Consider the following 9,229-nt stretch of genomic DNA (forward strand, 5'->3'; position numbering starts at 1 on the left):
ATTTTTTTAGTATATTAATATCATTTTTACAATTTTTGAAGTTGTGTTTTTATATAATAATTACTATATTGAATAGTAAATAATATGTAATATTTTATCTTTTATGTAATTTATTAATTTTATACATTTAAATTTTTAAAATAAAATTTATTTTACAATAGGGGATTCCCCGTCCCGTCCCCGCCCCATTAGGGGATTCCCCGCCCCGTCCCCGATGGGGAATAAGCGGGGATGGGGATTAAAATCCTTAACGGGGATGGGGACGGGGAGAGCACTCCCCGCTAATTCCCCGCCCCGTGTGCATACCTAGGTATATATAATAAAAATAATTAAAAAGAATGTATAAAATATAAAAAGGAAAAAGGAAATTATTCCATGTACTGTTTTTTTAATTTTTTTTTTTTTAAATTTACGGTTTGGATTTTTAAAGTGATTTCTCCGGTAGTTTCTATGTGAGTTGCTATACTATTTTTTGTTGCGATTTAGGTTGCAGCGCTAGTTAAAATAGAGATTTCTATGTAGAATTCCAAAAAAAAAAAAAAACTATTTTGAAACGTAAAGATGAAAAAGTCCAAAAGAAAAATAGCAAAGGGCCAAAACAAGACAAAAGAAAAAGTTAATGAAGGGAATTGAGATACAGTAAATAGCTTTGAAGCGACGATTTGGAGCATAATTGTTGTTAAGATGGCAATTTAGGCCATCTTATTCGCACCACACCACTCATCCAAAATAACACTGAATCCAGTATGGCTTTACTTGCAGATTACTGCATTCATTGTACAGTTGAAGTACCGTTTGCTCTAATAAGCTATGAACACCTAAAGTTTTGAAATTACAGGATCTGTTACTTCAAACACTACTTGAGATACTATTCACTATGAGCTAATTAATTGTTTCCAACTTGAAGAAAGAAAGAAGAGGCTTGTCTTCCACTGACTAGTAGTGAATGATGACAACAACAATTCACATACAACTTTATTAATTGCTTCAAATGGCAGTACTGAAGATGCCTCTTCATATGTTGTTGATTCAGACTCAGATTATGGTCGTCTGATTCAAGCTCTATTCTACTCTTCCTAATTAATTGCTTTGAGGTTGGAGATATGCAATCCAATACTAAAACCATTTTTCCAATTCCTCATCCATCTTTTGAGGCTGTCTCTTCATTAATGTTACACGTAAACATATATCTTCATCTTCTACCTTTATATCTGATTCAGAAAGTTCTCCCCATATCATCCATAAGCTTTCGTCGTTACGAACTTGCTGCCAATGTCACGAAGCCTTCTCCGTCAGAACCAAGGGACTGGTGCGGGGTTTCAACGAGAGAGAGAGTGTCAAGAATATATGTTTTTTTAATTAGTTCAGATAAAAAAGAAAAAAAAAAGAAAATAAAAGAAAAATATAAATAAGATATATATTTTTAATTTTGATAATTTTTAAATTATTTTTTATATTGTAAAATAATTTTAATATCACGTGGACTATTAAAAACTTGACACGTGTAAATGAGAGTATACGTGGGTGGTCCATCACGTGAGTTTGATAAGTTTTACCGTTAAAAAATTAGTTTATGTAATTAATTGTTAAAAAATATAGAATTTAAATAATTTTACCGTAAAAAAAAATAAATGATCATTACTTTGTAAATTGCTTTCACGCAAATACCTCATATAATAATTTTAATTAACTTAAAGTAACATAAGAAAAAAAAAGATAACATAATAATTTTTAAACTAACTTAAAAAAGAGCATGTATATATACAAATTCTAATGTAATTAGGAAGTGATAATAATGTCTATATATATATAAGAACGTAATTACTACTATACCTCAACTTTTTGTATTCTTTCTTTACTTTACGATAGATAATTAAATACATACAAACTTAGTTTGTGTTTAATTATTCGAAACACATTATTATTGCTTGATACATTTAGTTATCACGATGAAGATGAATGATTCTTCTCGTAATGATGATAATAATAATAATAAGGGGAAGAATGTTAAAGATATGGAAAATGAAGATTTATTAAACTTCAAATACCCAACATCAAATATTGAAGAAGATGATATATCAAAGTATTTTCTTGAAAATAATGATGTTGGTCGTATTATGAAAAACATCTTTAAAGAATCTCCTCTTCCTCCACATTATTCTCAACATGGCCTCTCAAATTCCATTCAAAATCTCAACAAGTAAGTTTCTTAATTAATTAGTTATCTCATAATTATGATATATAATTCATTTTTTTTCAATTATAGTACTAATTTTTTGGTTTCATACTAGTAATGATCATGGGACTGAAATTCCAACAATTAATAAAGATGATCCCCCTGCTTTAATGTCCTTCCCACCAATACAACATCAGGTGAGATGTATTTTTGGAATTAAAAACCCTAATTATTTGGTTGTCATCTCTTCTTTATATCTCTATTATATTAAATGTGCGAGCTTTTAGCGGTTAAACCCTTCAAATTATCATTTTACTTACACTTAACATTTTAACCTCAAGTTCGCAATTAACTGTGAAAAATAGATAACACCTTAAATTTATTAAGAGTTGAATAGTTTGGAGGGTTTTACCACTAAAATTTGAATTTAGAGAGTTAAGTATAAGTGGAATGATAGTTGATAGGGTTTAGCCACAAAAAACTCTTAAATGTGCTTATGTAATTGCTCTTGTTTTAAACATTGTGATTCAAATTTAAATTTATTTAAACCTGCATATATTTAAAAATATATTATTATTATTATTTAAACTTATCTCTATTATATTATATTTGTCTTACATTAAATGTGAATATCTAAAGAAAATTGTTAGTTTAACGATTTTTTTTTATTTTTCGTTAACGGGTTAAAACTAACCCAGTTAAATCAATTAATTAATTATTTTTTTTAAAAAAAAATTAAGACTAAATTTAATTTATTTATTAAAATATAATTTAAATAATTTTTTAAAAGTATCAACAAAATTAGATAATTAATTTTTTATATAAATTTTAATTTAAATTTAAATTCGACATTAATGCAAATAATTAATCATACTTTATATCAAATTTTTTTTAGTTATTTACTTTATTTACTATTTAATAAAATAAATTAGTTAGATACAATTTCTTATAAATAAATTTAAAAATGTATTTTATATATTTAACAAAATATAAGAATTGTATTAAATTTACCTTTTATTATTATTTAAATTAATATTTAAGGTTAGCAACTCATACAACTTTAAGCAAACAATGTTACTAATGCCTAATACTGCCTAATACTATATAATATAACAAAAGTTGAAATTGTCTTCTCTTGCGTTTATTATTAAGCTCTACTTGAAACACTTAATTTAAAAGGTGAATTTTTATTGATGAATAATTTGTTTTATTTTAAGGCTCCTGAGATGGAAATATCAATCGATTCTGCAGAAGCAGTATTACAGAACTTTCAATTAGTGCTGAATCAGGTAATTTTTTTTTTTAATTTCTTTTAAAAGAACAAAATTATATAATAAAGATTCGATAAAATACTAAATTTATTTCTTAGTAAATATTTGACAAAATTCTAAAACAGGTCCCAAAACGTGTTCGAGATTACTACAAAAATGTATTGTATCGCCGTGCAACAAAATTGCAGAGACAAAACCAATATGGAGAAACAATAAGGTAATTTTACATATAATTTTTTATAATTCTAACAGAAAAAAGTGTATCTTTTTATTACTTCTATAAAAATTATAATTTTGTTTTTTTTTTTTAATTTACACTTCTGATGATTTCAGGATAGACACAGTGGGAGAGATATTCACTAATTATATTGACACAAGACTTATATCATTGTTGTTCATCGTTGACAAGCTTTAACCACTCATCAGTTATTCTATAAAAAAAATGATGAGTTTTATTTTCCTTTTTATACAGTTTTTTATTTTCTAGTTATTAATTTATTATTTATTATTCACAATTAGTTTTTTATAAAATTAATGATGAGTTCTTGATTTTTTCTTCTTAAAATATATATTTATATATAACTAATGTATAAAACTAAAAGAGGTCATTTCATTTTTAGCCTACAAAACTCACAAATAAAAAAAAGAGCAAAACTGTTTTGACTAAGAGTATAAAGAAGTAATGATTTGATCCTATAAGAAATAAATATTTTTGCAGCTTTGAAGGAATGAGCCACTAAAGTTTCACTAAGCTGGTTATAATACCTTTAACAATGGAGCATTACAAGGCTGTAAAAGTTTGCTTGGTATTCCGGAAATGAAGATGAGTTCGTTCTCTTCCAAATCGAACTTGTTGTTGGCATAGTCAGGAAGCTACATCTAAATCAACCTCACCCTCAATGATCCCCGCCTCTGCCTCAGAATCTGCTTCCAATTGGCCCATCTCTGGATCGGCATCTGTGTGAGAGCTTTGCTTCTGGTTTTCGTCCGGCATTGGACTGGCACCATGGGACACCATGTCAGTCACACCAGCAGTTTCAGGTTTAGCATCCATTGGGGTTGTAGAGGCCTCGAGATCACCTTTGATTCCTTCATCATTTTCACTCGCAGGAGTTGAGATCTGTACCGGTGAGAGAGAACAAAATTAAGCAAAAAAACTTATTATAGAAAGCAAGGGAAGAACAAGATGGGGGTCCATTATACCTCATTTTCTTCCCCTTGCTGTGCAGAACCCTTTGCTTCTTCCTTTTTAGCACGTTTAGCCCTGTCATTTGGTTTAGACTGGTATTTGAAACGAAAATCAGGTGGTAAAAGTTCTACAGGCACTACTCCCTCAACGCCATGGTCAGTAAACTGCAATGAAATCCAGTTGGGTCTTTTTTTTTTCTTAGGCTTGTGGGAAATTAATTGAACATGATGATGTGTCGGTGATCAATTGTTAAACTAGTCCTACCTTAGAAAATCCCTCCAAGTCCTATCTAGCTGAAAACCATAGACCTTTCCAGCAATACACCTGCATACTGGTACAGGCTATTATTAGATGGCACAAACTCAATTTTAAAGTAAACAAGTAAATATGAAATGTTACTGAATCAGCTTTAGAACTAATGCAGTGTTGAATAAACTATGTCCTAAATAATATAGAATAAACCAATTTAATTAAAATTATTTGGGCCAATCAAAATATGACACGTGTACATATGTGCATATATGGTGGCAAACCCAATTGGCAGTTCCAGTCAAACGGATTTAAATCCCTATCCATTTAAAAAAAAAAAAAAAGAGATTTAAATCCTATTTTTTTATTAATTTTATAACTACATTTGCATTTAATTAGTTCAAAAATAATAATCTTTTTTTTTTGTCAAAGAAAAGATAACATAATTTTTTTAAAAAACTAACTAGAAATAATAAGAGTACGTATATAAATAGACACTACAACAGTTTTGTCTGTTACCGGCGGATGCCTCCGCCGGTGTTAAATGGCCAGACCGCCAGTAATAATTAGAACCGCCGGATTTCACCGGTAATTATCCGCCGGTAATAATTGGTCGCTATAAGTGGTTATTAGCGACGAAAATGGTATTTCGACGGTAATAATATTAATACCGACGGATTAATAGCGGTCGGGTCCGCCGATATTAATGTCTGCACTTTTACACGCAGATGGATTAATACCGGCATACCCCAATTATTGTTCCGCCGGCAATAATATTTTTAAATATTAAAAAAAACCATTATTCTCATTATTTAATATAATTAAATTAATTATAATAATTATTTTATATATAATAATTATTTCATAAATAAATATATTATTAATTAGAAATAAAACATCAAAATTAAGAAATTAAGCATTAAACATTAAAATTAAGAAATTAAGCATTAAAATTAATTTGTCCATTACAATAAAAAAATATACTATCTTAAATAAAATTAGGAAATTGTCTTTAAATAAACTTTAAAACATAAAACTTGACATAATTAAAAAAACCTAACTATCATTGTTCAAATCAGTATACTCTAAAAATTCATCTGCATTCGAGCTAAGTCTTGAACCATCAAGATTCTCACGGGATTGAGCAGGCGGGGTAGGGTAATAAGGTTGTCCAGTCTGAGGCGTAGGTAAGATCTCCACATATTGTCGAGAATGCGGGCGAACTAAAATTGGTTGTTGCTGTTGTTGCTGACTCTGAGCACTGAAAAACTGACCATACATAGGCTGTTGTGGAGATCCTCCCATTTGACCATACACAGGTTGTTGCTGCAACAATGACCCAAATTGACCGTACACAGGGTATTGTTGTTGGGGTGAGCCTCCAATATTGCCAACCATAGGTTGTGTTTGAGATCCTCCAGCGGCATCCGAAAAAAATATAGGAGGAGACTGTGAGGGAAGCCCGAACATGTAATGCAACTGAGGCGATTGTGAAGAGCCAGCAGACATGTTGGGAGAATTTTGTTGTTGTTGTTGAAAAAACTGAGGCAGCTGAGGCGATCGTGGTTGTTGTTGTTGTTGTTGGAGGGGAGGCTGAATTGGACGCGCTACCTTGCAGTTGTGATGGTAAAAAATTTTGTAAAAAATTATCAAACCGCGGGTCATGCAGAGACGCGTCACTGGAGGTGCCAGACTAATCAATCTTATCACGCATTTTTAACATAAACTCGGCGAAGACTCCCATATCTTCCAGAGTAACGGATGAAGTCGGTACTTGTGATTGAGTTCAACTTTGAGTACTAGAACTTGTAGTCGAGCTGCCTTTCAATTTATAACCCAGTCCTCTTAGATAGTCCGACCGGCTCCCAAGAACTTTATTCATAGCTTTCAATCGCTTGTATTTGCTAACAGACCCATCGCTGGAATCATCTTCTGTATCGATCATGCTAGCAACCTCTTCAAGCATTTTCTCCTGATCAAATAAAATATTAGAAATACAATAACAACATCATGCATTAGTTGTAAGAAAATTATTAAAAAACATATTGAAACTTACATGTAGTTCTTTGCATGTCTCGGTAATCCAAGTGTCTTCTGTTCCTTTTCTGGCGTGGCCTCTCTTCCAAGTATGAATTGCGTAGTCTTAGGGACGTCCTGTTTAAAAATAGAGTTAGTTTGTGTTTAGTAAAAGAAATTGCTAATAGAAAGTTGATAATTTTACTTACATGTTCATTACGAGACGCTGCCATCGACCTCGAGCCTTGCGTTGACAAATACTGCATTTCCCCTCTATTTTTCTTGTTTTGATTTGAACGCGCAATGAATTTTGGGCTCAAAAATAAGTCAATGATTTGCTTCCAACTCTCTGTAGTGCAGTGATCAGGTACTGCTTCAATAACACTTGCCAAATCATTTGGATCCCCAGAATAATGTTCCTGAAACCACGTGTGCCTGATATTCTTTCTCTTAGAATATCTTCTCTTCATCTCATGATAAAGAGTTGTCATCACTCTTTTAGGCTCGGGATGGCCATCAATATCATACAAATACTACAAACAAATAGTATTTGTTAAAAAATTACGTATTAATTGAAATTAAATATTTGAAACATTAAACTTGTTAATGTGTTTTACCTTCATTTTTTGTACAATTTGGTCTTTAAAGTGTTGAGGGATTTCACTAAAATTCAAGTAGTGTCCTGACAACGTAATTGTGACCTCAACACCCATTTGACGTACAAAAGCTGAATTTTCCTTACCAACCACTTTGCCTATCACGGCATCAAGTTTTAGTGGTAATGGTTTTCCTGCAACCCGCCTTCTTTGCTCAACATCTAAGTTGGTAGCAAGCCCACGTCCCTTTCTTCTTGGCGGTGGAGCCGTCTGACAAGTCGGCGGTACCCTACTAAGGTCTGGTGGATCGGTACCACCCCCGTCTCCACCATGATAAGTGGATACATCAGCTGACATTACTTTTTTTTGAAAAAAAAAATTCATTTATAAGTAATAGTAACAATAATTTAAAACTAATAAAGTTAACTTGAAATAAGAAATATTAACTTGAAATTAATAATTGTACGTATTACAATATAAAATGATTGAAAATTAATCATCCATATCACTATCATTATTAACTAAATGATCATTCACACCATCTTCACAAAAGTCAACTAAAATTTCTTCGTCAGATTCTTCAGTAGCATCTTCGTCGTCCATGTTGCGGTCATCTTCGTTGACAGGCGAACATGGTTTAGTGCCAATGTCCATCGGAGGTTGATTAGGTAGCAAAATTAACTCCCCAAGATCAACTGTTAACACAAAATTGGATGAGTTCGTGTCGTGTACCAAATCAATTTCGACATTAGCATCATCATCCACGATGTCCCAAATTTGTCGGTGATTTACATTCTCAACTATTTTCCAATTTTTTCCTCTCAACAAATCATCGAGATAAAACAAGCTTTTCCTAAAATTTCTCTCTCTTTTCGGTTTCACCGGTGCTATGGCAAAAAGGGGGAAAATGGCCGGAAAAGGGAATTTGAAGGGGAAGAAGTCGGGGCCTACATCTTCGGATAGGGTTATTAAGACCAGATCTATGGATGCAGTGCTTGGTGTACAGGAATTGGAGATCTCGGAGGAGGATTTACAGGAGGAACAAATCGCGAATCCAATGGAACAGTGCAAAGTGTCAATGGAACAGGGGTCTGAACGGTATGTGGAAAAGATTTATTCACCAGAGGAAACCGAAGCTATTTTTCAGAGAAGAAGTGAGATCAGACATGATTTCTCAGACTGGTTGAGTGTAGCTAATCGTACTACTCAAGATGTTCACTCAGGGAAAAAAGTTTCTCCCCCGATCTTGCGATCTGGTATTGTGCGAAACCTGGATAATAGTTTTGCTAGTTCGGCCAAGCAACCTGAGGTCAAAAATGCTTCCAAAGTTAAGATAGATTTTGCAGATATAGAGGATGAAGTTCACTATTGGCAGCCATCTCTGGTGTGCTATGTAATTGGGGCTAATCCTCCAGTATCGATTCTTGATGGCTTTGCTAGAAGATTATGGAAGGACATGGTGGTGAAGGTGGGGCTACTTGCTAAAGGCATCTTCATAATTAGGTTTCAGAATTTGGAACAAAGAGATAAAGTGTTGCAGCAAGGGTATGTATTTTTTGATAGGAAACCAATGGTTATGAAACCATGGAATGCTATAGATGATTTTACTAAGGAAGAGGTGAATTCGGTGCCAACTTGGGTGCAGTTGCAAGGGTTGGACATCAAGTATTGGGGAGAAACTTCTCTTTTCAAGATTGTAGCACAAGTTGGTGAACCTTTGCAAGTCGATGAG

The sequence above is a fragment of the Cannabis sativa genome, chromosome 1, assembly GCF_029168945.1.
Source record: "Cannabis sativa cultivar Pink pepper isolate KNU-18-1 chromosome 1, ASM2916894v1, whole genome shotgun sequence".
Classification (NCBI taxonomy): Eukaryota; Viridiplantae; Streptophyta; class Magnoliopsida; order Rosales; family Cannabaceae; genus Cannabis; species Cannabis sativa.